Source organism: Cavia porcellus, unplaced genomic scaffold (assembly GCF_034190915.1).
Source record: "Cavia porcellus strain 051 isolate PalLab524CR breed Dunkin Hartley unplaced genomic scaffold, mCavPor4.1 scaffold_3, whole genome shotgun sequence".
NCBI classification, from domain to species: domain Eukaryota; kingdom Metazoa; phylum Chordata; class Mammalia; order Rodentia; family Caviidae; genus Cavia; species Cavia porcellus.
In genome coordinates this window covers 10,649,339-10,675,247 of record NW_026947486.1, presented here as the reverse complement: position 1 = coordinate 10,675,247, position 25,909 = coordinate 10,649,339, and the positions used below count along the sequence as shown (strand labels likewise).

Genomic DNA, 25,909 nt, shown 5'->3' with positions numbered 1-25,909 from the left:
TTCATAGAGCAGAAGTCTTCATCTTCTTTCAGGTCCAAAGCTGAAGGGAGACAAAAATGCTACTAAGTAGCTCAGGACCCTGAAAAGATGAACTGCTCAACACCTCCCAGCTCTAAATTGGACTGGGCGTTTACTGGCATTTTAAGGGCCAGAAGGAAGTTGAAGCAAGTGCAGGGGTAACACACATGTGAAAAATGGGAGGCCAGACAGGCTGGGCAAATAAATAACCCAGCGCTGGCAATAAGAGACGTGCCTGGAGTTTTAGCGCAGGGTTGTAAAAGTTGACAGGGGCCATTTGGATTGGAAACGGCCTGGTGGGTATGGCTGCCAGGCTTTGCCAAGCGCTGGGCTGTTGAATACTACAAACTGAATAGATTAAAAAGAAAGAAAAAAGGAGGGACGGAAGGAAGAAAAGAAAGAAAGGAAAAAAGAAAGAAAAAAACAGCAAGAAAACAACAGCCACAAAAGGGAAAAAAATTTGCAACATGAAACCACCCACGCAGTGTCCACCCACCCCTGGTGCTCGATGCCCTCTCCCTTTGTTTAGATAAGGTGTCCGCGCTGCTGCTACTGGCCCCAAGCCAATTTTCTGTCTCCAGACTTGGGGCTTCAGCACCACACAGGAGACGCGACTCTTCTGATGCTGCCGGCCCAAGTGTCAGCAGCACCCTGAGGGTCCCCGCAGCTTTGTGTTCCCAGAACTGATGATTTGTTTGACAACGGGCTTTCCTTCCAGACGGTTCTTCCAGCCTGGCACAGCATGTGAGTCTTCTGAGGCACAACAGGGATGTGGAGAGCTGGAACAGGCACCTCAGGCCACGGGGTCAGGACACTGTTTAATTATGATGGCCACATAAAGGAAACTCAGACCCAAAGGCCAAAGAGGGTCTTAGGTTTCATGGACTAACTGAAGCATTTAAGCTCATCAGGCCTGAAAAAGTTAAGTGCTGGGGGAGCAAGATGGACAAGACTGGACTTATTCTGTGGTACACAAAAGATTTTTAATAAGCCCCGAGAAAGGTCTCTAGCCCTGCCGCTCACGCCTTTCTCTCGCTGCTTCCTCCCAAAGCGCCTGTGTTCACCAGAGACGGTTCCCTCGGGCTGCTTGGGGGTCGCTGAGGAGGCTGCCACTGGAGGCAAGCTGCTCTGCCATGCTGGTCTCTGGGTGGCTCCCAGGAGGTCAAGGAGGACTCCCTGGGGAGAGAGACCAGGGCAGGGCACTGTGCTCCTGCAGCACGTCCAGTCAGCTTTACAGTTAGCCATTGTGTACCTGGAAGCTGGTGGAGGAGGCCAGAGGGACTTATTTTATGAGCAGCATCTAGAGTCAGGATGACAGCCACAGAGCTTGGGCAAATGGGAAGCGCTCTGATGAGTCTACCCTGCTTGATCTCCCAAGTCATTTCCCCTTTCCTCTCACCTACGGGTGGGCCTGGGACAGCCAAGTCTACCCAAGACACCAGAGGCACAGTTTTGTGATACAGCCTGTCATATTGGGGTGGTTTGATGGATTGTGCCAAAGGTAAGAGTGCGACATGAAGTCAGAACGTCCACAGTGACGTGAGCAGGATGTTATCCAGTGCCACCCAGGGTGAGGTGCTGGCTGTGGCTTGTCCTTCCCGGGACATACACTCTGATCACTGACTCAGCTTCTCAGTATGGCCCTGAATTTTCCTGCCCAGGGAAGGGAATACAGCTCCTTGCCAATGGCTGTGTTGACATGCATCGATCAATTCGTGCATCGATCTTTGGGGTCTGATGACTCAGATATAAAGCCAGACCCTGATCTGTATTAGATGTGCTGACCAAATTCTGGTTCTGAGTCAGCTCCTCACTGGTCCCCTGCAGCTGCTATCTGAGAGCCGGTCTGCTCTCTGCACCCCAAGTGCTTCTGATCTGTGAGGCTGCTCTCTTGTTTCCGATCAGCTCTGCCTCCTGCCTCGGTTTAAAACCGGTGCACCAGGCAGATGGGGAGGATGGGGAAAATGGGGTAAGGGTCACACTTGTGGGAGAGGAAAATAAAGGCAAGAGGGGAAAGAAGAGAAGTAGGCTGCATTTTTAAATTAGTCCTGGTCACTCTTTCCAAGTTGAAGTCCTAGGGGATGTCCATAGAGGGCCTGAGCCATGGGGGAATTGACATGAGGAAAGAGGTCAAAAGCTGTCATTGAGCCCCTGATCTATCATGGAGTGTTTCTGGAATAGTACAAAATTGACGCCATCGACAAAAGATAACAAACAAAAAAAATTGAACCATGACACCTCACTTATTCAGAAATCACCTGACTCAGCAACCTCAAGAGTCTGGAAGAATCCAGAAGAGTTAAAATGTGTTAGGAATTTGCTGCCATGAAGCTTATGATCACCATAGAAGTGCTCAGATTCTTTTTCCTCAGAACATGTTTATTCTTATTTCACATACTCTTCGAACATACCAGAAGATTCTCTAATTCCTCTAATTTCTGCTTTTGCTTTTGTTTTGTTTTGGCTTTAGGACTAGGATCAAGAATGGAGCAAGTGAGAGAAACAGTTAAGGAGTTGAAGGTTGGACATAGAATAAGAGTCCAAGGATAGCTAGCGAAAGCAGCAGGAAGTGGTTACTGTCAGCACCAGAGCAAAAGAAGAGACAGGAAGAAACTAGAACCCAAAGAGGATCGAAGGGGCAATGATACGGGGAAGGCCTCCTCATCTTCGAGCATGACACAAGCAGTTGTCCACGTTCTGAGTGAGCAGGTAACCAAGATAACATCAAGGGTGCCAGCCCATCTAAGGGCCAGGCAACTATGGAATGTGGTCTATGCTGGGTTTGTTTAAAAACAGGGGCACTTCTGCTTTTAAGTTTTGCTTACAGGAGGTGAGCTGCTTTACTTATTTTGCTGATTTGTTTCTTTAAAAGAACTCATGGGCTGGGGTGCAGCTCAGTGAGAGAGTGCTTGCCTACCATGCGCAAGGACCTGAGTTCCATACCTAGCACTGCAAAAACTAAACAAAGTCCAAAAGAACCCATTCTTCTCTGGTGCTGGTTAAGTAAAAGGTTAGTGTTTTCCCTACTGTGGCTTTTATTTTATTTTATTTTCAGTATTGGGGATTCAACCCAAAACCCTTGCACTGAGCTGTATAAATTGTCCAGCCTGGGTTCGAACTTGTGACTCTTCTGCCTCAGTGTGCCAGTGTACAGTACTAGGATGACAGGTGTGTGCTACCATGCTTGGCACGCTACTGGTATATTTTAAAAAGAAACCATTTCTGCTGGTTATCCAGGAAAATCACTCTATTTTTCTTAACTGATACTCTTTTCAATGAAGCGTGCACAGTAGAACATCCTTCAGTTGGAAATAAACTGACTGCAGTGGTATCTTCTGGCTTTCTGGAGAGAGAGAGAAGGTTCTAGAATTCAGAGCAGGAAGGGCTCACTCTCTCCATTCCTAACCATGGAAACCACCGCTCCTTTGACCTGGCTGAGTCCATCCCAGCAGCTTGATGGGTGCAGTAAGGCTTGCTCTAGGACTTCCCCTTGGTTCCTGGTGGCACTGCAGGCCTAGGGCTAAGCTCAGATCTGGACTGGTGTGTATCTTTCTCTCCTTGAAGAGATGACAGCCACTTTATGAATAAAATGTCCCAGCCTGGAGGAATCCTCATCCAAATTCCACCCTCTCCGGAGTCTCTAAGCAGAGCCGGAAGATTACTTATCGGGGAAACTTCAACTCCATTGACCGCACCCCTATTTCTGCCTTCACCCTGGCTCCTCTCTGAAGCCCGCAGCTGTCAGAGTCATTCCTTGTCACTCTGGATGACTGTCTCTAGGATACATTCTTTTCTCACCCCTGATACCCCCGAGAACCACTGCAGTACAGGGAGGGAAGCACATTCATTGGACATTTATGGGCCTGGTATTTAACAGGCTTTCAACGCATATTTGTTAGAAGAGGGAAAAAAATGGAAGGAGAGAAATAATGACAAAGGAAGTAATGACAGTACCACAGTGCAACACACGCAACCTTGGCCTCATGTTGGAACCACCTCAGGGGTTTTAAAAAGTACTGATGCAGCCAAGTACACCTGTAATCCCAGCACTCAGGAGGCGGAGGCAGGAAGATTGCTGTGAATTTGAGGCCAGTTTGGGCTATCTAGTGAGTTCAAAGCCAGTTTGATCTACATAGCAAGATATTGTCTCAAAAAAAAAAAAAAACAAGCAAAATATAAAATGTACTGATGCCTCTGTGTCTGCCTCAGAAATCCTGGCTTCTGTAGCCTGGGGTATGCTCTGGGCATGGGAATTTTCTGAAAGCTCCCTAGAGATTTGCACGTGCAGCCCAGGGTGAGGATCACCAGTATAAAGAAGTTGGCTTCAGAGTCAGACAGGACAGAGTGTCTTTGAGTGGCATGCTGAAGCTGAGCTTCAGTTTCTTCACTTGTCAGGTGGGCAGTGGTAATATCTGCCTCTTGGGGAGTACGTGTGAAGTGGGGAGCTTGAGGCAAGCACCCAGGAATGGTGGGTAATAAGAGTGGATGCAGGCACTCCTCCCCGCAGCCAACACCACCGAAAGATTTGAAGTCAACTTGCCACCCTCTGGGTCTGAGACCGCCCATTTTCTATCCTCTGTAACCCTCTTTGCTCTGACCCAAAGAAAGACTCACGTGTGGCTCAGGATCATTAAGCTGACCGAGAAGGGGCCGATGAGCCCAGCAGAGTTCAACAGATCCCAGGAGTTTGGATTCCTTTCAGTCTTTGGTTGGAAAGGTGGTGGAGAAACCCAGCCTCGGTTTTATGAAGCCCTTATTGATTGCCTTGCAGGCAGCCAAGTGGTGCTCCTGTGGCCCTCCTGGGCAATCCTGGGGCATACACAGTGACCGGGCACCCTGCCCAGCACTCCAACTTCCAGCCCCCACTTCCCAGCCTTTGATGAGAGACACCGAGTGATCCTCAGCCCCAGGGACTTGTTCAGCTGTGCGGCATTTAGTAAAATCTGGCGTGTATTCTGCACAACCCTCCGCCCCTGCCTTCCAGATCAGCTGCTGGGAGGAAGAGCCCTGATGTGGGCTACCACCTTTGGGACAGGGCGGTGGGAGCTCGGCTCTGCCAGCTTTTGGAACTCCTTCCTTGCCTTCTGCTATAGAGATGTGGCCAAGTCCTCCCTGGGTGAGGGAACCAGAGCTGGCAGGCACACCAGGGGGCTTTCTGGATCGGGGGTGCCGCCCCAGGCTGAAATGTTCCAGGGATGATAATGACTACTGAGCCTTGTCTGTAATTATGCAGTCTCTAAGCCTCTGGGGCCGGGATGGGAGGGTGTATTTGCCTGTGCTGTTTGGGGGTTGATCCTGCTGTCAGCGCTTAGCAAGAATTAACAGTGACGCTCTGCACACCACAGTCATAACACTAAATCTGATCTGCATGTTTATGATTCATTAAAAAGAAAAAAAACCCCACCGTCGCTGAAACCCCTCCAAGCCCATCATTGAAAGAAATTATGCTCGGTTGAAAGAGTGATTTGACGTCACAGAGGACCTACGTGCCTTTTCATGGGCGGCTGGAATTAGAAGGCTGTGCTTCGGCAAGTGTAAACGGGATCCAGACTTGGAAAGCTCCAGCAGCCAACAACCTGTTTTCCAGGTGTGGGTTGCTCACTTTCCAGATTTTGAAGATCCCTGGCAGGCCACCACTAGCACGCTTATCACGCCCCTCTGGGCCACACCAAGCACCTTCTGGGCAGCATAAATTCTGGAAAGGCCATTACCCTCCCCCTTAGTTTCTTAGAATCCCAAACTTAAGTGGGAAGGACAATCTGCTTCCAGGACAAAGCCCTAACACTGCAAAGTCAAAAGAAATTCACTGCGGATGACCGGGCTTTTGTGGTTTTCTATGGCTCCTTCTACTTTACTTCTTGGAAAACTAGAACTTCCTATTAAACTCTTTTACACAGGGACAGAATTCATGAGGCTAGCCTTTCCCTTGGGGGACCTGACAGCTCTGTCCTGTGACAGTGGAAGGGTAGCGGGGCTCCAACTCTTCATTGTTCCTGAGGCCGTTGAGTGTGTTGTGGTTGTGTTACAGCAGAGTTGAATCATGAGAAATCCCACCTTGCCCTGTCTCTTACAGTCAAGTAGGAATGAGAAAATGAAAGAAGACATAAGGAAGTTTGCACTCTTGGCAGATACAGTAACTTAATCAAATGAGTAGGTTTAAAAAAATTAAATGTATTTTTAAACTCATGCATAAAAATTGGACATATGAAATAGGGTACCAAAATAAGTAGTTTGTGGCCCAGTTTTTACTGCTGCCTAACAAACCCAAACTTAGTGGCCTAAATATACCCACTTGACTGTGCAAAATGATCTGTGGGTTAGGAATTCAGGCAGGGCTTAGCTGGGTGGTTCTCTTGCTCTCCTGACATCTCCAGTAGGAGGTGGGTCAAGTCTGTAAGGTCCAAGATGGCTTCACTCATGTGTCTGGGGCCTTGGCAGGATGAGTTGTCACCTGGAGCTTACCCTCTAGCAACTGTTCCAAGAGACCCGGGCTGGGGCTGTATGGCCTTGTCAGCCAGCCTCTCAAGTCACGTGGTCTCATGCTGGCCATAGCATATGAATGGAAGCAGTCATGAGTTTACTCTGATTCAAGGGAAGTGTGACACAGACTCCAATTTTTGGTGGGAGGAGTACCAAAGAATTTAGGGCTATGTTTTACAATGATCCATTTTTAGACTTAGACAGCACTTCATTTAATGCTTTACCTTTTACAGTTGCCACATTTAATATTTCTTTACACCCTTGTGACAACCTTCTGTTGTCTTTTTTTTTTTTTTTTTTTTTTTCTTTTTTGGCACCGGGGAATTGAACTCACAACCTTATGCCTGACAGGCAGGCACTGTGCTGCTGAGCTGTATCCCTGGGGCAACAACCTTCTAATGGGAGTGACACTATTATCCTTAGCATGCTGGTAAGGAAACTGAGGCTCAGAAATTTGCCCCAATGTGCTCACGTTATATGGTGAAACAAAGGAATATGAAACTTGAACCCACTTTCCCGGATGACAGTTAATTATGCAGATGAGCAGTACAGAAAGCTGCAGTTTCTTCTATATCTCCCCTCAAAATGTTTGAAAATATCTGATGAGTTCTTTGGACAACCCATCACCTATGCTAAGACCCAAGACTAAACTGAACCCCTCCATGGGGACCCTTGGGCTGCTACCTCCGGTCTTCCTGCTCTCACCCTCCACTCCTCATTTAGCAGGCCAACAATAAAATGCTAATTCATCTAATACAAACATGGGGAACTGGAGGAGTCAAGCCCAGCTAGACTGGCAGCTCACAGGGTAAATATTTGATCAGTGAGTAAAAATTCAAATTTGCACTATTTGCCCAAGGTGAAAAGTATATTAGGGAATGGATGTAATGGGGGTTAAGTAGGCCTGTAGGAGGCCTCCTTTTGGATACTGCCTTCAGAAGACCACAGCTTCTTGCTGACCCCAGTCACCAGCCGGCGTGGGCTGACCAGCTGCCTTCAAGTCCCTATCCTGCGGAAGATGGAGCTAGCTGCTTCCTTTTATGTGCACACTCACTTGTTTGTGCCACACTCCTGACCTCTCCCCGTTTTCACTACACAAGCGGTCTAGGTGTTCCTTTCCACCACTGGTAAGTGGAAGCTGCTCCTGGTCCTGGTCGTTTTGTGCCATGGCCTGGGCCACTGGAAGTAGCCATTATGGCTGGGCTTTGAGAGCTGAGAGGGAAAATGAAGACTGGGGCTTGCCTGGAATGTTTAGCTCAGTCCCCACATGGCCCTAGACCTGCTCTGTCCTTCTTTGTGACCCTCCATGTTGATCTAGAGGGAGAAGCAGAGCCTCATTTGGAGCAGCCTTGGCAAACCAGGAAGTTGTTCAGAATCTGGAGAATGTGCCCATTATGCTGAGCGTGAGGCTCATGAGTGGAAGTGGGGCTCTAGGTTCTTTAGAGGTGAAGCTGCATGGCAGGGTTACGTGGGATAGTTGCTCTCTGGGAAGGCTTGGGAGGAAGGAGGACTGAGCTAGAGGCTAGCAAAGACCACGCTGGCCACAGTGGATGCACCAACCAATGGATCCTTTGTGGTCTTGATTGGTCTGTCCTATTTAGCTGTGGCTGGGTTTGTCCCAAGCTGTTTCTGGGCTGGCCAGTACCCTGGCGGGCAACACAATAAAGCTTAATGACCAGCTCTGCAGAACCAATGCCAGCCCCTAAACAAGCCGTAAGCATTAGGCCCCCTGCAGTCACAAGCTGTGCCTCTGCTGGTTACTGGGATGCAGTGCCAGAGTGTAGGAGGGAAACACAATGGAGAAATCAGAGCAGAGTTCTCATCCACTGGCCTGGGGTAATTTAGCAAATCAAAAACACTGGGCTGGGCTAGGGTCAGACTGGGTTCCAGACACACCAGCCCGGGAGGAACAGTGAGAGGCAAGCAGGCCCATAGGAAAAGAAGATTTATCGGCCCAGATGTGCTAGAAGCCTAAAAATTCAGGGAGGGGGAGGTTGTGGCTGACAGAGAAGCGCAGCCCAGAGTCCCCTTAGAGGAGGGCCTGGCTTCCCAGCTGTGGGCCTTGCCTTCCTTAGACAGCCTCCAGCCATCAGACCTTCAGAGTACTTTGCCCAAGGCCACATTCTCCTGGGGTGGCCTATATCTGGTGGCTGAGCTGTGCTGAAGGCTATTTTCATTTTGGTTCAAGGAACGGGATGCTGTGCTGGACACTACCAGATGTTCCAGAACTTTCTCTTCCAGGTTAGCCAATACTCTGTAGGGCCTGCCTCTCAACTTGACTCACCACTCTGCCCAGTCTTGCTTTCTTTTCTTCTCTCTCTTTCTTTTCACAGGCTTGAGCCCTCACAAACTCTCTTTATTCCCCAAACTCTACCTCAGTGTCTGTTTCCAGGGACTCCAGCCTGTGACAGGGGTAACTTATGCCGTAGGGTCATGGATTCCATCCTAGGAACCGGCAGGACTCCAGATGCCATTTGATTAGTCTCTGGGTGTTTTGTCCAGTTTCCCTTAAATTGTTTCAGAAGTTTCCACCACTGATTGTATTTGCTTTCCACTTGCTTTGAGAGATTATTCCAAACATAATAGATTCCTTCGATAGTGCAATCCCCTGTCCCTAGTCCTGGCTCTTCACAGGAATTTTATTCTACTCTATTTCATCCTGCCCTTTCTCCTCAGACCCCTAATCGCCCCCCCCCCCCCAAGAAGCCTAAGTCTGGTCCCCCGACCTCTCAAGGACACTTCTGCCCCCCTCAATGTCTATTTTCTTTTCTTGATCCTGGTGATTATGGCTCTGTGCCAGGGTCAGTAGTAAGGTGTCCCTCTGCACACAGAATCACTGTCTCCTGGTAGACACTGGGCCTTCATTGTTGGCATGGAGACAAATCAAATCACTTGGAAAGCTACACGCCGGCCTTTAGTCATTGTCTCCTTACTATGGTCACTGCTCTTGGGCTCTCAGTCCTCATAGTATTTTGTGCTCTCTTTTCCTGGCACAAATAGGGCAGCCTGGAAACCCCAGATGTCACTTCCTGAGGACCCCGGGGAGGCCCAGCTCCTGGCTCAGATCCTTGGCTCAATCAGCAGGGAACATCTCTGACCTGCTTGGCAGCCACTTCCCCTAACACTAGATGTCTAGTTAGTAGCTCAGGATCTCCTCTTTTTCCTCTGCTCCTTCCTCCTCCTCTTCGTGGCCCTGCCTTGACCCTGATGGATACTCCCAGAGTCAGGGCAGGGGGGTATGGTCATTGGAGGTCAGGGCATATTTTCAAGGACTGCATGTGAAGAGCATGGAGATGTTTTTAGACTGTGTCCTTGCTTAAAGCCAGCTCAGTTCAACATCTATTTATTGTATGCTGTACAGTGGCAGTGGGTGGCTGCTACCAGCTGAAGCAGGGCCTGCCAGGAAGCATTGACCAGGCTGCTGTCAGGAGTCCCTGTGGCTCCTACCATCAGCTGGGTGAGCAGCAGGGGCACTATCAGGGGATACAGTGAACCATTTTAAAGGCTCACTGATTGCCCAGCTGCCAGTAAACCTGTTCTTTCAGATTGGAGTGGCTGGGGACAAGGCTGGCTTGAGCCAGCTGCTAGACCTCCAGGGGCACACAAGGGCACAGGCTCCAAAATTCTCCTCTCCACTTCATTTACACAAACAATCAAAAAGCCAACCCAGCCCAGTGAAATACCCGCATTTTATTGCTTGCAGTGTTTTAGCTCTAATTTGGTTTCATTTGGAATAGAGGTTTTACTAAGTGGCATAAATTGAGCCTAACAAATTTTAAAGCCAAAACGGCAACACCTAGCATTTAGCCTAGAACTGTCATTGGAGAAAGATAAAAAGTGAGAAGTCAGGGAGGGCCAGGGAGGAAGGCCCAGGAAAGGGGAGGAGAGGATGGGCAGCTTCTGTCCTGCAGGACAGGACATTCATTCCTGTTTGCCTCCCTGCAGGCTTCAGCCCTGGCCTCTCCCCCTGCAGACAGTGCACCAGGAAGCCTCTAGAACCCTCGTCAGGGTGCTGCAGGATGGCTTGCAGATAATGGGTGCTTAGGATGGACTGGGGGAATTCATTCTTTTGTTTGATGTGGCTGTGGACAGATGTGTCAAAGTGGATTCCTTCAAAGACACCAATTTATCCCTGCAGGGGACATTTGAGAGTTTCTCTCCAGCGTGGAGACCTACATGTAAGAAGCTGTCCCAAGAGCCCTGGGATTGATATAGGAGATAAGGTGTGGCAAAGCTGGCTGGGGAAAATGAGCGAGACTTGTGGATTTCAAGATCCCAGTGTAGCTGGAGAACCCCATGTGTAGAACTTCTCACAAGCTCCCACCAGACGTGGATGGCATAAAACGAGCAGCCATCACAGAATGCTGCCATCGTGCGTGAGTTCCCACTATAGTCGTCCAATGCTGGAGTGTACTTTTATTTTTGCTTTTATCGTCTTTTTCTCTTTGGCCCATGTTTGGTCTGCAAGAGCTAGTTTCTCCCATATCCATTTGCCCTGTGCTTTTCAAATAAATTTTAGGCACCATTTCTAGTTTATCTTGTACAATTCTTGGTTCGAGGCAGGAAGGAGCTGGAATACTTTGATTGGCAAGGCATTTTTTAGAAGTACCCAATAACACTATGATCTCCCTCTGCCCCTCCCAGCCTGGGGCACTTGAATATCAGGATTCTATTTCGGAGGGAAATTTAAGGCCCCTCTGCTGGTCGCTGTGGACAGTGGGAGGGGTTTCCTGGTTCAGCATGCTCATTCCCTATGTCCAGTGGGCAATGTGGGAGCCAATAGGGAAGTGGGAAGAGTGATTCCCCTGTGGCATGCATAGCCTCCTGCATCCCTAAAGACATGGCCAGGCCCTCTCTAGAGGCCACATGAGTGGCCCTGCAGACTGTGTCTCTTTGGAGGATAAATGCTCACATTTTCCTTTAGTGCATGAGCCTTCCTTTGAAGAAAGGCGCTACACACCTAGGCACAAATAACCAATAAGCATTCCTGAGTGTGTAGGGGGCACACTGGTGGTAGCCAGAGAGGTCATTTGGAGCCAGGCCAACTGTGTGACCAGCCTCATTGGCTACACCAACCTTGATTGATCACTCTTTCTTGGGCATAGGTGAGTGCCTGGAGCCTCAGCCTGTGATTCAGCACATGCTTATATAGTATGTTGGCCCGAAGACGGAAAGCTGGGGTGGGGAGAAGCCCACTTGGCAGTACACACCTCCAGCTGGCAGCCAGGATTTGCCCTCTGTGGTCAGGATGACCTTGGCCAAGCCCCCAGGTTCTCCTGTCTCACTTTCTTTAGCTATAAAATAAATGGTGTGTTGGGTGTGGTGGTGCATGCTTATAACCCCAGCACTCTGGGAGGCCAAGGTAGGATGATTGAAAGTTTGAGCCAATCTGGCAATTTAGTGGTTTGGCCAGACCCTGTCTGAAAAGAAAAAAATAGAAATAGAAATAGAAATAGAAACAGAAATAAATAAGAGGGTTGCTGGTGTAGTTCAGTGGTAGAGCATCCCTCGGTTGGATGCCCTGTACCACCAAACTAAAACCAGAAAACCAAACAAAACAAAAAAATTAAGGCAAGCTCAGTGTGGTGGCACATGTCTGTAATCCTAGCACTTGGGCAGCTGAGGCAGGAGGAACACTGTAAGTTCAAGGCCAGCCTGGGCTGCATAGTGAGACCCTGTCTCAACCTCCCATACCCCCCAAAACTGAGGGGGTGATTGCAACCACAAAATGCTTTTTATTATTTTTTTCACAGAAGTAGGGATCAAACCAGGGCCTTGTGCATGGGGGCAAGGGCTGCACCACTGAGCTCCACTTCCGGTTCAACCACAAAACTCTTGAAAGCAGAAATACAGCAGGCAAAATAAACATGCGTTACCTTTTTCAGTAGCTTTAGGATGTCCTCCATAGCAAGGATTAAAGCACTACTTAAGCTGGCTCTAGGAAACAGGAGGCTCAAGGGCAGTATACAAAGGTCCCTTATAAAACTCAACTGCAGATAACTGTTGGGGACGCCAGGGGGTAGGAGCTGAGGCCTGGAAAGCTGGAGGTGTGTCTGTCCGTGTCTGCGTGTGTCCCCCTTGGTCGCTCCGTTCTGTGGGTCTCTGGTGACTCTTGTGTTCTGTCTCTATTCACTGGCTCTCCATTGGCTTGTTTGTTTGACTACACATGGTTTTAAGTAGTCTGACAGCTCCAGGAACTGTCACAGTCTGATTTTTACATCCCTGAATTCACATCTAATTAGTCCAGTCCATGTTAAGGAGCGGTTCCACTCAGCTGGGTAGTTAGGGTTCTATGATTCCCAGGCCTGTCCCTTCTGCAGGGGCCATGGGTAGATATATGTGGGATTTAACAAAAATAATCTTCAGAATACTTTATGTGACTTTTTTTCCTGAATATGCCAGGGTGCCCAACTCAGAAAAGCGATCAATATAGTTATGTGTCACTTAACAATGGGAACAAGTTCTGAAAAACATGTCATCAGGTGACTATGCCACTGTGTGCACAACACAGAGTACACTTACACAGCTGTAGATGACAGAGGTCAAACACTTCATGTGGCCTCTCAATGCCATCACAAAGCAGTAAACATGAGACGTGTGAGGCTACTGTGGACTTAGCACACTGTTTTATAGTAAACTTTCTTTAGTAACAGAAGGAGCGCACTCAAAAATAATGACAGAAAGTGTAGCATAGTGAACACATAAACCAGAAACCAGTCATTAGTGATCATTAGTGAGTACTATTTACTGTACATAATTGCACATGCTACACTTTTATGGGACTGGCAACACAGAAGGTTTGTTTACATCAGCGTCACAAACCTGTGGCTGTCACCTATGTCAGTAGGCCACAGGAATTTTTCAACTCCATTGTAATCTCATGGGATCATTGTCTTATGTGAGGTCTGTAAATTGAAATCTTATGTTGTGCACAACTTTGTATACTTGCTGACTGTTGGCGGGAAAGTCAGTCTCTACCCAAGCTCTACTTTCTGTGCTTCCTCCCTTTGCTTGCCAACAGGCTTGTCATCTGAGAGTGAACGATTTCAAGGAGAGGTTATCATAGAAAACAGGGCTGATCGCACCAATATATAAAGAGTTACTAGGAATCAAGAAAATTACCAGGGATTCAATAGGAAAAATGTACAAAACACACAGATGCATAGTTTACTGAAAAGGAGCTACAAATGGCTTTAAATGTTTGCTTAAAGTGCTGCCTACTCTCATTCATAATAAGACAACTGCAAATTAAAACTCCACTGAGATATTTTCCATTTAGCAGATTGGCAAAAATATGAAAAATTGGAAACGTGTCATGATGGTCAGGCCATCTACAAACAGGTGCCTTTACACATTGACTGTCAGAGTGTAAGTTAGTCCAGTCTTTGCACACAGAAATTGGCAATGTCCAGAACAATTTCAGATGCCCATCCTCTGACGTAGAAGTTCCTTTCCTGGGAATTTATTCTACTTGCACGCATACTGTGTCTTATATCAGTTACCTATCGCTCAGAACCAACCATCCCAAATTTTGGTGCCGTACACCACAATCATTTATTATGACCTTATTTGTTGGCTGGCTGAGAGGCTCTGGTGGTGTTAGACTAGTTTAATCTGCACTAAGGTCACTCCTGTCTGTGGTCTGCAGGGAAGGGCATGTCCAGGGCAGCCTTTGCCGGGCCGCATGGTTCTGTCCCATCAATGCTCGCATCCTCCAGCAGGGTAACTTGTTCTTAGGCTTGCCTGTCTGTATTGGGTAGCATTTGCAAGCAAACAAAAGAGGAAATGGGGAACTTCAAGCGATTTTTGTCACTTCTGCTTGCGTGTGCGCTAAGCGAGTTATGTGGAGAAGGGGCAGGGAAATGAATGCTCTCGGCTTCTTTAGGGAAGGAAGCAGCTAAATCAGGGTCAAAGGGCAAGGGTGCTATGCAGACTTGGGGCCATCGATGTGATCAGTCCCACATATGTGGGAAATGACATTTGTACGTGATTACGGATTGCAGCATTGTGGGTGGCAGAAACAACTGAGACAGTCACCAGGAGGAGTGGGCTAAATGAATGACAATGTCTACATTCGGGAGTAATCTGCAGCTGAAAAAAATGATGAAGAATTCTTCCATGTATGATTGAGAAAATCCTGACGGGAGATTGTTAACCACAAAAAGCCAAACATCAGACAGTGTATACGTAGTATGCTTTTATGCAAAAGAGCAGGGGAGGAATAAAAATCTGAACATTTATATTTACATAAAATAACTCTAAAGAGAAGGAAGAAAGCCAGGCGTGGTGGCTCACACCGGTAATCCCAGCACTCCAGAGGCTGAGGCAGGAGGATCGTTGCGAGTTTGAGACCAGTCTAGGCTACAAAGTGAGCTCAAGGCCAGCCTGAACTGCATAGTGAGACCCTGTCTCAAAAAGACAAAAAAAAAAAAAAGAGAGAGAGAGAGAAGGAAAAAACTGTTGGCAATAGATGTGTGAGGCAGGAGATGGTGGGTAGAAAAGGAATAGAGACAGAGTGGGGGTACTTACCATTGTATAAATAAAAATAAGTCCCATATTGATATAATAATATACATTAAAAATTAACATAAAGTATATGCACATATGCAATAACAAAATTTAAAAGGAGAGGAAAATCAACAATGAAAGAGAGGGTAACAGGTTTCCAAGGTTTCCAGAAACCTCTGTAGATCTTACAAAAGGGGGACCCTGGGAATGTAGAGTGTTTGCCCAGCATGCATCAGGCCCTGGGCTCCATTCCCCTGCTCCCCAAAAATCCTGAACTGTAGGGCTGAGTAATTATGTGCAAGTTAGACCACATGACCCAAACTGCTTTGCCATTTGTTGGGGGCAATTTGGGAAACACCCAGTTTCCAAAGAAACAAGTTATACTGTCTCCGAGAAGCAGTGACACAATGCTCTCTGACCCTCGGCTCATGACCAGGGGCTGACATTTCTAAAGGATGCCACGGGCATTCTACAGATACGTTGGTGAGCTGACTGAAGCTGGGATAGATGTCTTGGCTCTGCAAATGTCAGCATGCTGGCCAGCTAGAATAGGACCATGCATCTCTGGAAATGTCTGGAGCCACGTGGATTTGATTTCTGTGATCTAAATCCCCATCATCAAATACTGGAAATGAAAAGACCCCTGAATAAGAGCGGACTCACTCCTATACCTGTGCCTGTGGTCTCATTGGGGCTGCAGGGTGTACAGCCCAGAGCTGCTTAGAAGGGCAGGAAAACTGTCTGACCCCCTTCCCCTGGGCTCCTATAGCACTGCACTTAACTGAGTCTCAGAACCAGTGCCCAATCTTCCCACTCCCAGAGACCAAGGGGGAACACAGCTGCTGTTGGCTAGGATCCATAGATGATTCTGGAAGCCTCTGGAGAGAATAAATGGCCTATCCATGCCAGTGCAGCAGTGAACAGCCACCATACCTACTACCACCACCACTACCGTTCCCCACAGGAAGGGAGCTTGTCGCTAGCGGTGAAGACGGCCAACTGAACAGGACTTAGGTAAAGTCTGGTGTTTGCTTATTAGTAACTCTCTCTAGCATGAACCCGCGTAAAGGAAAATGGCATTGATGTTCCCCCATCCTTGATAGGGAAAGGGCATCTCATGAAACTCAAGGCAGCAATGTGGCTGGGCTCGGGACGCTAGAACCCAGGGGTATCTTCCCCATTTCTTCTCTGCTCCTGGCTATCTCTCATCTCCTGCAGACTAGTTTTCTGCAGGGGACAGGGAATATAATGAGTGGTGCTCCTGGGCATTATACCTCACAGCCTTAGCACCCAGTTGGTCATTCATCTTTCTCCAAATTGGGCCCCCAAGTTCTGGGAAAAGGTCTCATTGTCCCTGTTTGGTCATGTGCCCCACTGTGTGCCAGTCAACTTCAGTAAAGGGGTGGGATTCCACGTCACTAAGATACTGTGCCCTAGAAGCCCTGTGGCTGGGGAGAAGGCTCATTTTCAGAGTGACATTCAAAGTGAGGCTGATGACATTCAAAGTGTTCCTTCCAGAAGGGTAGGGGGACACTGGACAGGGCAGCAGCCCTGATGTGAAGACAGAGAGGGGTCAGGGAAGGTTTCCAGACCCAGGAGCATTTGAGCTGAGAGGTGACAGCACAGGAAGAGGGCATTTGTCACAGGCAGATGGAAACAAGTGCTTCAGGCCTGGGCAGGGTGAGTTGGCATGCAGCCTGCTGTGAGCAGTCCTCTCTTTATTTTTTCCCACAGCACCCTAGTCTGTCCCCTCATCTGTCCTCCAGGGCTACCAGTCTGCTCCCCAGTTGTGCCTTTCCTGCTATTCTCAACCAGTGCACTCTCTATTCCTTTCTTTCTTGCCATCCCAATCCCCATCTTGGTATTTCTTTTCTTTCTGGGGGACTGGGAATTGAACTCAGGACCTTGCACTTGCCAGACAGCATCTGCACTTCTGAGCTATATCCCCAGTCTTCTGCTTGGCATTTTCCTTTGATCTGTCCTTTCCTCTTCTTTCTACTCTTCTTCTCTCCTCTCTTCCCTCACCGCTCCTTCTCTCTCCTCTCCCTCTCTCTCCTCATCTTCTCTGGGTATTGAACCCAGGGCCTTTGTATTGAACTGCATCCCCAGCCCTTTTTTGAGATAGGATTGCTAACTTGTCCAAGCTGGGCTTGAACTCAGGATCCTCCTGCCTCAGCCTCCCAGAGGTCTGGGATTACCTACAACACCTGGCTAGTGTCCTTTTTCCTTGCTGCTAGTATCTTCCATTTTCTCCTGACGTGTATTTTTCATGCTCATTTCCAGTGTTGAGCCCTTCCTTTCCAGTCATTTTCATCTGCTTCAGCTGCTTCTGAGACCTAGTTTGTGGTCATCCTTTTGGCATAACCCTCAAGGACCTCATTGTTTGACTCTGGGAGGTCATGTGTGATGGGAAGAGGCTGGCAGCTACTCATCTGGTTCTGTGCATTGGGAGGGAGGGACCCAAGGCCAGGCCACAGTATGTGCTGGTCCCAGGGAGTTTCAGAGAGTCCCTGGACCACTGAACAAGTGCCAGTCACTCCAGCACGTGGCCAGCTCAGCTAGTGACTCGTGTGGCTGGAGAATTACCTTTCACTCTTAAGACCGCTGCAGCAGAGGGAGGGACAGCCTCGCCAGGCTTTGGCCATCAGCCCCAGATCAGCAGCTCTGCCAGGCGCCTCTTCATCAGCTCCTACCCAGCAGGGTTGTGTTGCCTGGCTGTGCCTGGCACTGAAACGTCGTGGGCTCCTGCCATCCGTTCTGCCATGAAGGGGCAGGAAACGACAGTCTCAAGGCTTTAGGCAAATGAGGAGTGGTGCAAGAGCGAAATTTCAAAAAGTTCTCCTTTCCCTGTTTCTTTATTTCTGCATCCAGCTACCCACCGTCCCTCAAGACAACACTTGAAGGTGGCCTTCAGTCTCTCCTGGGACTTGCCCTGGCTTTTGGAGGGTTTCTGGAAGCCACACTACCTCCTCATTTCTCTGGTGTTTCCAGGGTTGGGAGAAGGATCCCGGGGCCATGAAGAGCATACCTCTCACCTGGCTTCAAACTCATACCTGTCCTTGGGCTTTCTCAGGCATCTGCTTAGGTCTGGCTCCAGCTGGATTCACCCCAGCCCTCATCCTGGCTCCTGGTGGCTTCCCAGTCCAGGCTTTGCCTCCCAGTGCTTCTCTGGGCCTCCGATCCCCAAATGTCCCTGGCGGGTGACTTTACCTCCTTTCTTAGAGGAAACATCTCACAACATCCAGTCCTGCTCTGTGGCTGGCATGGGAGTTACACATGTGCTGGAAGGTTCAATTATTGGGCATTGGTGCCTGGGGAGGGGGCAGCCTGACGGAGTCACCACTCTGCTGTGTGGAAAAGAGATGGTGAGAGTGCCCTGACTGGTCAGAACATCTCTGAGGTCGGGAGCCTGCAGGTCTTTGTGCTTGGCATTGGAGGATAGTCTGAAAGACCCAGTGGAGGTACCAAAGATGGCCAAGTTGGCAAGTGGAGACGCTCAGGGGACCTGGACCAGTGGCTCTGACAGAAGCGTTTCAGTATTTGTACAACTGGTACAGCTGTTGTAGCCCTGCATTTTGGCTGAATGTCAGCCCAGGTTGTAGGTGGCAGTGAGCAGCTGGGCTGTCACACCAACATTAAGAGCAGATGGAGTGGTTATAAACTGTGACAGGAGAAATTTCGGCTTGTCACTGGAAAACTTACATCACTACCTTTTATGAAGGACGGTGGGTGGAAGGTTCCCAGTGAGAGGTCTTCGAGATGGACTTGGTGTAGTTTTGCTAGGCTGGCCCTGCTGTTGGGAGATTGGCAGATATTACTTTCTTGTACTTTCTTCCTCTTGCTCACAAGCAAAGATGCCAGAATTAGATGTAGTGGTGATGACCCACAAACCTTTCTCAGCCTCTGCCGTGGGCCAGGCACTGTGCTGGGAGGTGAGGAAGGAAGGGTCTCTGCTTCCCTGGAGTTTGCAGTAGGGTCACAGGAGGGATGAGAGGATTAGACACCTGCCGAAAAGGTGACCCAGGAGCCAGGCAGGAGGCCACAAGTGATGTGGGAGCTCTCAGAGGGTGGTCATGGAGGGCTGTGGTGGCTGCGGTGGCTGACCACAGGGCCGGAACCAGCCTCGGAAAGCCCTTTGGTGTGCTTCTGAAATAGTGAGGCAATGCTACTGGATTCTGATTTTCACCTCCTGCTACTACTGGCCATACTTTGTCCTTGAAAGCACTCTAATCGGCTCGCCTCACCTCACCAACGTGAAGTCATCGCTTGTTAGCCATGCACAGCTGAGATCAGAGCTGTTCTGCCAGCCAGCCTCCTCGAGGCCGGCGTCTCCCCGGCGGGCACCTTTCTTCTAAGGTTTCTCTGGTCAGAAGAGGCGGAGCGCTGGTGGAGCTCGCCCCCGCCCCACCCCCCACAGTGGTGCCTGGCCCCAGGTCAGGTCGTGTCTCTGTGCTACCCACAGACAGAGGCTGGTCTCAGTGACTACCCCGGTGGGAAGGCCACTTGTCCCCTCCTTGGGGACTGAGTCTGGGAAGATGAGCTTTGGCTGCAGCCCAGAGCTGAAACAACTGCTCTGCTGGGTGATATCCTCAGAGGACTAGGAACCTCCAAGCTTACTGCTCTCTGTTGCCAAGCACAGAGCCATGACCATGTTTAAGATAGCAGGATAGAGAAGGGATGGAAAAGAAAGGGATGACAAGCTATGTGCCACTGTCTTTCTTTCTCCTTTTTTTAAAACGTTTTTTTTGTCTTTTTCAGACAGGGTCTCACTATGCAGTTCAGGCTGGCCTTGAGCTCACTTTGTAGCCCAGGCTGGTCTCAAACTTGCAACGATCCTCTTGCCTCAGCCTTCTGAGTGTTGGGATTACAGGTGTGAGCCACTACGCCCATCTAAAACAATTTTTAAAGGTTTTGGTGTGTGTGTGTGGGGGTGGAACCCAGGGCCCTGCACATGCTAGGCAAGTGCTCCACCACCGAGCAACACCCCCAAGGTTTCCAATGCCAGTAGTTTTTATTGCGGTAAAATACATGCAATACAAAACTTACCATTTTAATCACTTTAAATTTTATTATTATTTTTTTGAGACAGGATGTTGCTATGTAGTTTAGGCTAGCCTTGAACTCACTATGTGGCCGAGGCTGGTCTCAATATTGCAGCGATCCTCCTGCCTCAGCCTCTCAAGTGCTGGAATTAAAAGCATGCATCACCATGCCCATCCATTTTAACCATAGTAAACACATTCATAATGCTGGTACAGCCATCACCCACCTCCTTACATAACTGAAAATGTTCCCATTAAATACTAACACCCCATTCCTCTGTCCTCTGTTGCCAGCCCCTGGCAACTACCACTTGACCTTCTGTCTCTTTGTGATGACCATGAGTACCTCATAAGGATGGAGGGCTTTCTAATTTTGTGGGCGTGTGTGTGGCAATTTTGGGGATGGAACTCAACCCATAGTGCATGCTAGGCAAGTGCCCCCCCACTGAGCTATACCATAGCCAAGCCTGGGTGTCATTTGAGAAAGACTTGGAAACGGACACACCATGCTTCTGCTTTTGTCTCTTTGGGTGGAACTTAATCACATGACCATGCCTAGCTAAGAAATTAGCCTTTTTGCTGGGCAGCCTCTAGGAGAGATGTGCTTATAAAGCTAGCAAAGAATATGAAAAATAATTCAACTTCACTCAGATACTGGGGCTCTTGAATGTGAATGCTCTGAAAAAAATCTGTTAGGTAAAGAAAGAAAACACTCTGGGTGGCTGAGGCAGGAGGATCACAAGTTCAAGTCCAGCCTGGGCAACTTAGTGGTTTAGTGAGATCCTGTCTCAAAATGAAAAATTAAAAAAGGGCTGGAGATATTGTTCAGGGTAAAGGTCTTGGATTCAATTATCCAGGACCACAAAAAAGAAAGAAAGAAAGAAAGAAAGAAAGAAAGAAAGAAAGAAAGAAAGAAAGAAAGAAAGAGGAAATGAGCTATAAATTGGAGTCTTAGTTTTAATTTTTGCTATCAATTTTTTGCTTCTCTATAGCTAAGGCTTTCAACTCTAAATGCAAAGCATTTTAACAAAGGTTTCTCTTTTGCTCTTCTTTTCTTATATCTTACATATATATATGTTATTTGCAGCCAAAGGCATTTCTTAGTGATATAGATTCTTTGATCTTCTTTCCTAGTGTTGCAAAACTCACTGCAAGGAAAGTCTTCATGGCCAGTCCCATGTCTGAGTTACCTGTCTCTCTTAACGCTTTGCCACTGACTTGTTCTTCCACCAGGTCACAGTCCTTTTATTTTTATTAAATCCAATGGTTGTTGTTCATATTTTCCTTGAGCTTCAATTTTTTCTTTTCTTTTCTTTTTTCTTTCTTTCTTTCTTTCTTTCTTTCTTTCTTTCTTTCTTTCTTTCCTTCTTTCTTTCTTTCTTTCTCTTTCTTCTTTCCTTCCCTTCTCCTCTTCCTTCTCTTCCTCTTCTTTTTTTGAGACACAGGTTAGACATGTAGTTTAGGCTGGTGTTGAGCTTGCAGCAATTCTCCTGCCTCAGCCTCCTGAGTGCCGGGAAAACAGGTATGTACCACCACACTCATCTTCAACTTTCTTACTGAGACTGTTTTCTCCTTTGGTTCCTAGGACCCTGTATTTCATAGTTTACCTTTTATCCTATGACCTCTACTTCCATATTGGGACCCTCGTAATTCTAGGTATTTTGTTCCTTGAAGCTTCAGTCAGTTTAGGGCTCACTGTGCCCCCACCCCTAGTCCTCCATCCCCACTACTCCCATCACTGCTATCACCACCACCATCACCACTTCCAGTTTACAAACATGCTCTCCAGCTGTCCAACCTTCATAACAGCTGTACAAGGTAAATAATATTATTATTCCCATTTTCCAGATAAGAACACTGGGACTTAATGGGATTATGCGTTTTGCAAATTATGAGCAAAAAGCTGGCAGATGTTGGGGATGGGATTTGGAGCTCGTCTGTCAAAATCTGGGCTCCTAATACACCCTCCTTCCTCTTTCCTTCGAGGCCACGGGATTCACCCCTCATCTCTCCTCTTCTGATAACAGTGGGCCACTACCTCACTACCATAGGCTCAGCTTCATACCATCCAATAGCTCTCAACAGCTCTGCCTCCCCGCCCCTGGCCCCCAGCATGCCTGCCTGTCCCACCTTCAGCTAGTGCGGTGGCACTTTACCTCAGCCTCCCTCTGTCTCTGCCCTGCTCACATAGTAACAATGGCTCCCTGGTACTCCAGGATCATGTCTGCTCTCTGGGCCTCCAGCATCACCTGCCTGCTGTATTCTGAAGCCAGGGATGGTGAGTGTTATCGGTGTTCACTAATGCCCATTCCCCTACGTCCTGGGCACAGGGGAGGTCTCCCTCCTAATTTCTTTGCAATTAGGCCATTAGTATAGTTCTGGCTAATGAAACAGATGTGGAAGTGACGTGTGCTGCTTTTACCCGGAGGCAGGGCCAAGGCCTGTAGGAGTTTCCAACCGCTCTCAACTGTTGCTGGGAAGGACAGCCATGCTCCAGATGGGACAGCCTCCATGGCCTGAGTCCCGAGTGACTCTGTGGAACAGACCACTTTTTCTTCTTCGCACATCGACTTGCCATGAGCTTTATGTGGACGTGAGATTTGTTTGCTAAGCCCCTAAATGCTGAGATGCTTTGTTCCTGGTGTGGGGGTCAGGGTGGGCTGGGTTGTGCTGACTTAGCAGCAACTCCAGCGTCTCAGCAGCTTACAACACATCATAGAGAGTTATTCTCGCTCCTGCTGGATGCTCACACAGGTCAGCAGAAGGAAGCTCTTTTCATGCCCCTCACTCACGGACGAGTGAGTGGACAGTTGGTTTTTACGTGTATCTGCGACCCATCGCCTCCAAGGGGACAGAGGACATGGTGACTCATGCTCTGACACTTAAAGCTCTCACTATGCTGGGACACGAGGAATCCTGCTAACATTTCCTTGACCAAATCAAGTCACATGCCCACACTTGACTTGGGGGCCAGAAAATAGAATTTTGTCACCTACCAGAAAAGCAGAGGACAGGAAAAACTCGATGACATCCTGAGTAACAGACCACATGGGCTTGTCCCTTCCATGCCCCCTCTCATCCTACTTCTGTTTCCCTTTCTTTTAACTACGGCTCTGGGCTCATCCTTCCATAAAGGCTCCCTTGGTATTTCTAGCACATTCTCTTCCTGCTTCTAAACTCCTAGGGCCTTGAGGATGGTCAAAATTCAACTGGTTATTCATTGGTTCATGTATAAGTAATAAGACCAGTTTTGCTTTTACAAACACATCCAAATGTATTTGCATATGCATATATTTACATATCTAACAATCTACCTTATCTCCTTAAAACTATCATCTGGATGGCTGTTTGTTTATTCCAGTGATGGGTTTGCTGCTCCACAATGTTTGTGGAATTGCCCTGGGTTTGTAGCACACCCATTTCCTTATCTGTAGGGAGGATGTAACGACAATGCCTTTTTAAAACATGCGTGAGAACTAACTGGGTTAGCACACAAAGTGCTGAGAACAGCAGCTGGCCCACAATAAGCACTCACTTTATTTCAGCTACTATTATCATTCTTCCAAAGACCTCTGTATATAGCAGTCTTTAACTTCTTTTTTTAAAAGATTAAGATAAAAAGGGACATAACAAAAACAGGTCAGAACAGAACAATTTAAGCAACATAGTGTTTCACCACAAGACAATCCGTGCAGTCTTTAATTTCTAAGGGGAGATTCGATGCTTTGCTAATGGTTCAAAAGTCACTTAGATCTGTAGCAGGCACTGCCAGTGCCCATGTGCCCTGTGGTCCCTTGAAGACAGCCTCCTATAGGTCTCTGACAGAAGTTGTTTGAGCTGGTTGTGGTGGTGCAAATCTGTAATCCCAGTACCCTGGGAGACTGAGGCAAGGAAGATCAGAAATTCCAGTCCAGACTGGGCCACTTAGTGACTTAGTGAGACACAGTCTCAAAAAATTAAAAAGGGTTGTAGATGTAGCTCAGTGTGAAGGCCCTGGGTTAATGCCCAGTATCATTAAAAAGAAGTGTTTGGCTTGGGGAGAGATGAATAAATAGCTAACGCCCCTGAGAGGGCTAGGGAATGGACATGGTTAGAACCAACTCTCAACCAGCGTGGTTGATTTGTTTCATCATGACTCAGTGGGACTGTCCTGAGATATATGATACACAGTCTCCCAGAGGAGCCCAGACAGGATTGGCCATCACTGCCTACAACAATAATCTGGTCATTAACTCACTCTTATTTTTCCCCCTTTTCTGATGTCAGGTTCTCCATTGCATTTTTAGGGATCACTTCCCAAACAGATTACCTGTACTCTGGGAAATAATATTTCAGGAGCAGGGCAAACCAAAGACAAAGCTGAATGCAATTCAATTCCTATTTTCATATGGTCTCTCATTGCCTCTGGAATGATTCTAACGTGGAGTTCTGTGAGGATTTGAGCCCTGGCTGCGTCATTGAAATATGTCCATGGCTGTGTAAGGGGTCCCTGATGAGAGGGCTTCTCTGGATGTATCAGTGAGGAGATCCTATGGCCTGCCCTGTTGGCAAATTTTCTCCTGAAGGCTCTCACAGGCTCAGTGGGGGGACACTGTTGTGGCGTGGTGGAGTTTGGTGCATGATGAATAGCCCAGCATGAGAGGCATCCTGCTCCGCTGTGGTGGACAGTGGATACACGTTCCTCAAGTGTCAACATCAACTTCCTCCCCATTTTCAGAAAACCTGGAGGATGATGAGCATCAGGAAATATTCAGGATGGTTAGTCTGGTGTTTATATTTTGCAATCTAAAAGGAAGATACCACAGTTGGGGTCAGGAATGTCCTCCAAAGTCCGTGTATCAAAGGCTTAGTTCCTACCTGGTGCTATTGGGAGGTAGCAGCACCTTTAAGAGCGGGGAGGGGCCTCATGGGAGATCTGTGGGTTACTGAGGTGTAACTTTGAGGGGGATGGTGGGATTCCACTCTCTTCCTCTCTCTCTTTTCATTTTGCCAGGAGAGTAGTGACCACACCATGATGCTCTCCTGCCGGGATGTGTTGCCTGCCCAGGCCTAAAAGCAGTGTGTCCACCTGATCTTGGACTGCAGCCTCCAAAACCATGGGTGAAAATAAACCTTTCCTCTTTATAAGCTGATTATCTTGGGTATTTTTTATAATGACACAAAGCTGACTAATATAGACAATATTAACCAATTTGCATGTGCGTATTAGTGTCAGAAAGGAATTTCCCATCAGGGATAGATAGATAGATAGATAGATAGATAGATAGATAGATAGATATCCCTGAACAATAGAGAGGAGAATGCACAGTTTCAAAGAGGCTTTGCAACCCTATTCTTCACCAAGCCCCACCCGTCCCATCCCATCTGCAAGTGCACCCAGGAAGGTGGGCTTTCTTCTGCATTGTTTTTTCTCTCTCCTTTTCTCTCTCCTTTGTGCTGGGGATTATACTTAGGGCCTGCACCATGAGCTACATCCCCCAACTTATTTTTTATTTTGAAACAGAATTTGGCTAAGTCATTTGCTGAGGCTGGGCTCAAACTCATGACCCTTTTGTCTTGGCCTCCCAGAGTGCTGGGATTATAGGAGTGAGTGTGCCACCACGCCTGGCTTCCTGTGTTGTTTGCTAAAGACAATGCTGGTTTGCAGTTTATTTAGGATCCTATGAGTCTTAAAAACACACAGTCCTAGTGAAGAGAACATTTGCAATTACAGAGAGAGAGGAGAGAGGAGAGAAGGGAGGAGGAGAGGGGAGAAGAGAGAGGGGAGAGAGACAGAGACAGAGAGCGCAAGCACACACTCATAGACGGTTTTGCAGATTTCTGGAATGTCAGATGGCAGTGGGAATATCTGCCTCACTTGC

At 48.0% G+C, this 25,909-nt stretch overlaps 1 long non-coding RNA gene across 1 annotated transcript; it reads left to right on the top strand.

Annotated features, from left to right (window-relative positions):
- The first annotated feature begins 588 nt into the window (after positions 1-588).
- Positions 589-25,239, top strand: LOC134475348 (uncharacterized). The gene is made up of 3 exons (XR_010046469.1): positions 589-762; positions 2,489-2,727; positions 25,042-25,239. It is a non-coding gene; the product is annotated as an uncharacterized LOC134475348 (long non-coding RNA).
- The last annotated feature ends 670 nt before the right edge of the window (positions 25,240-25,909 follow it).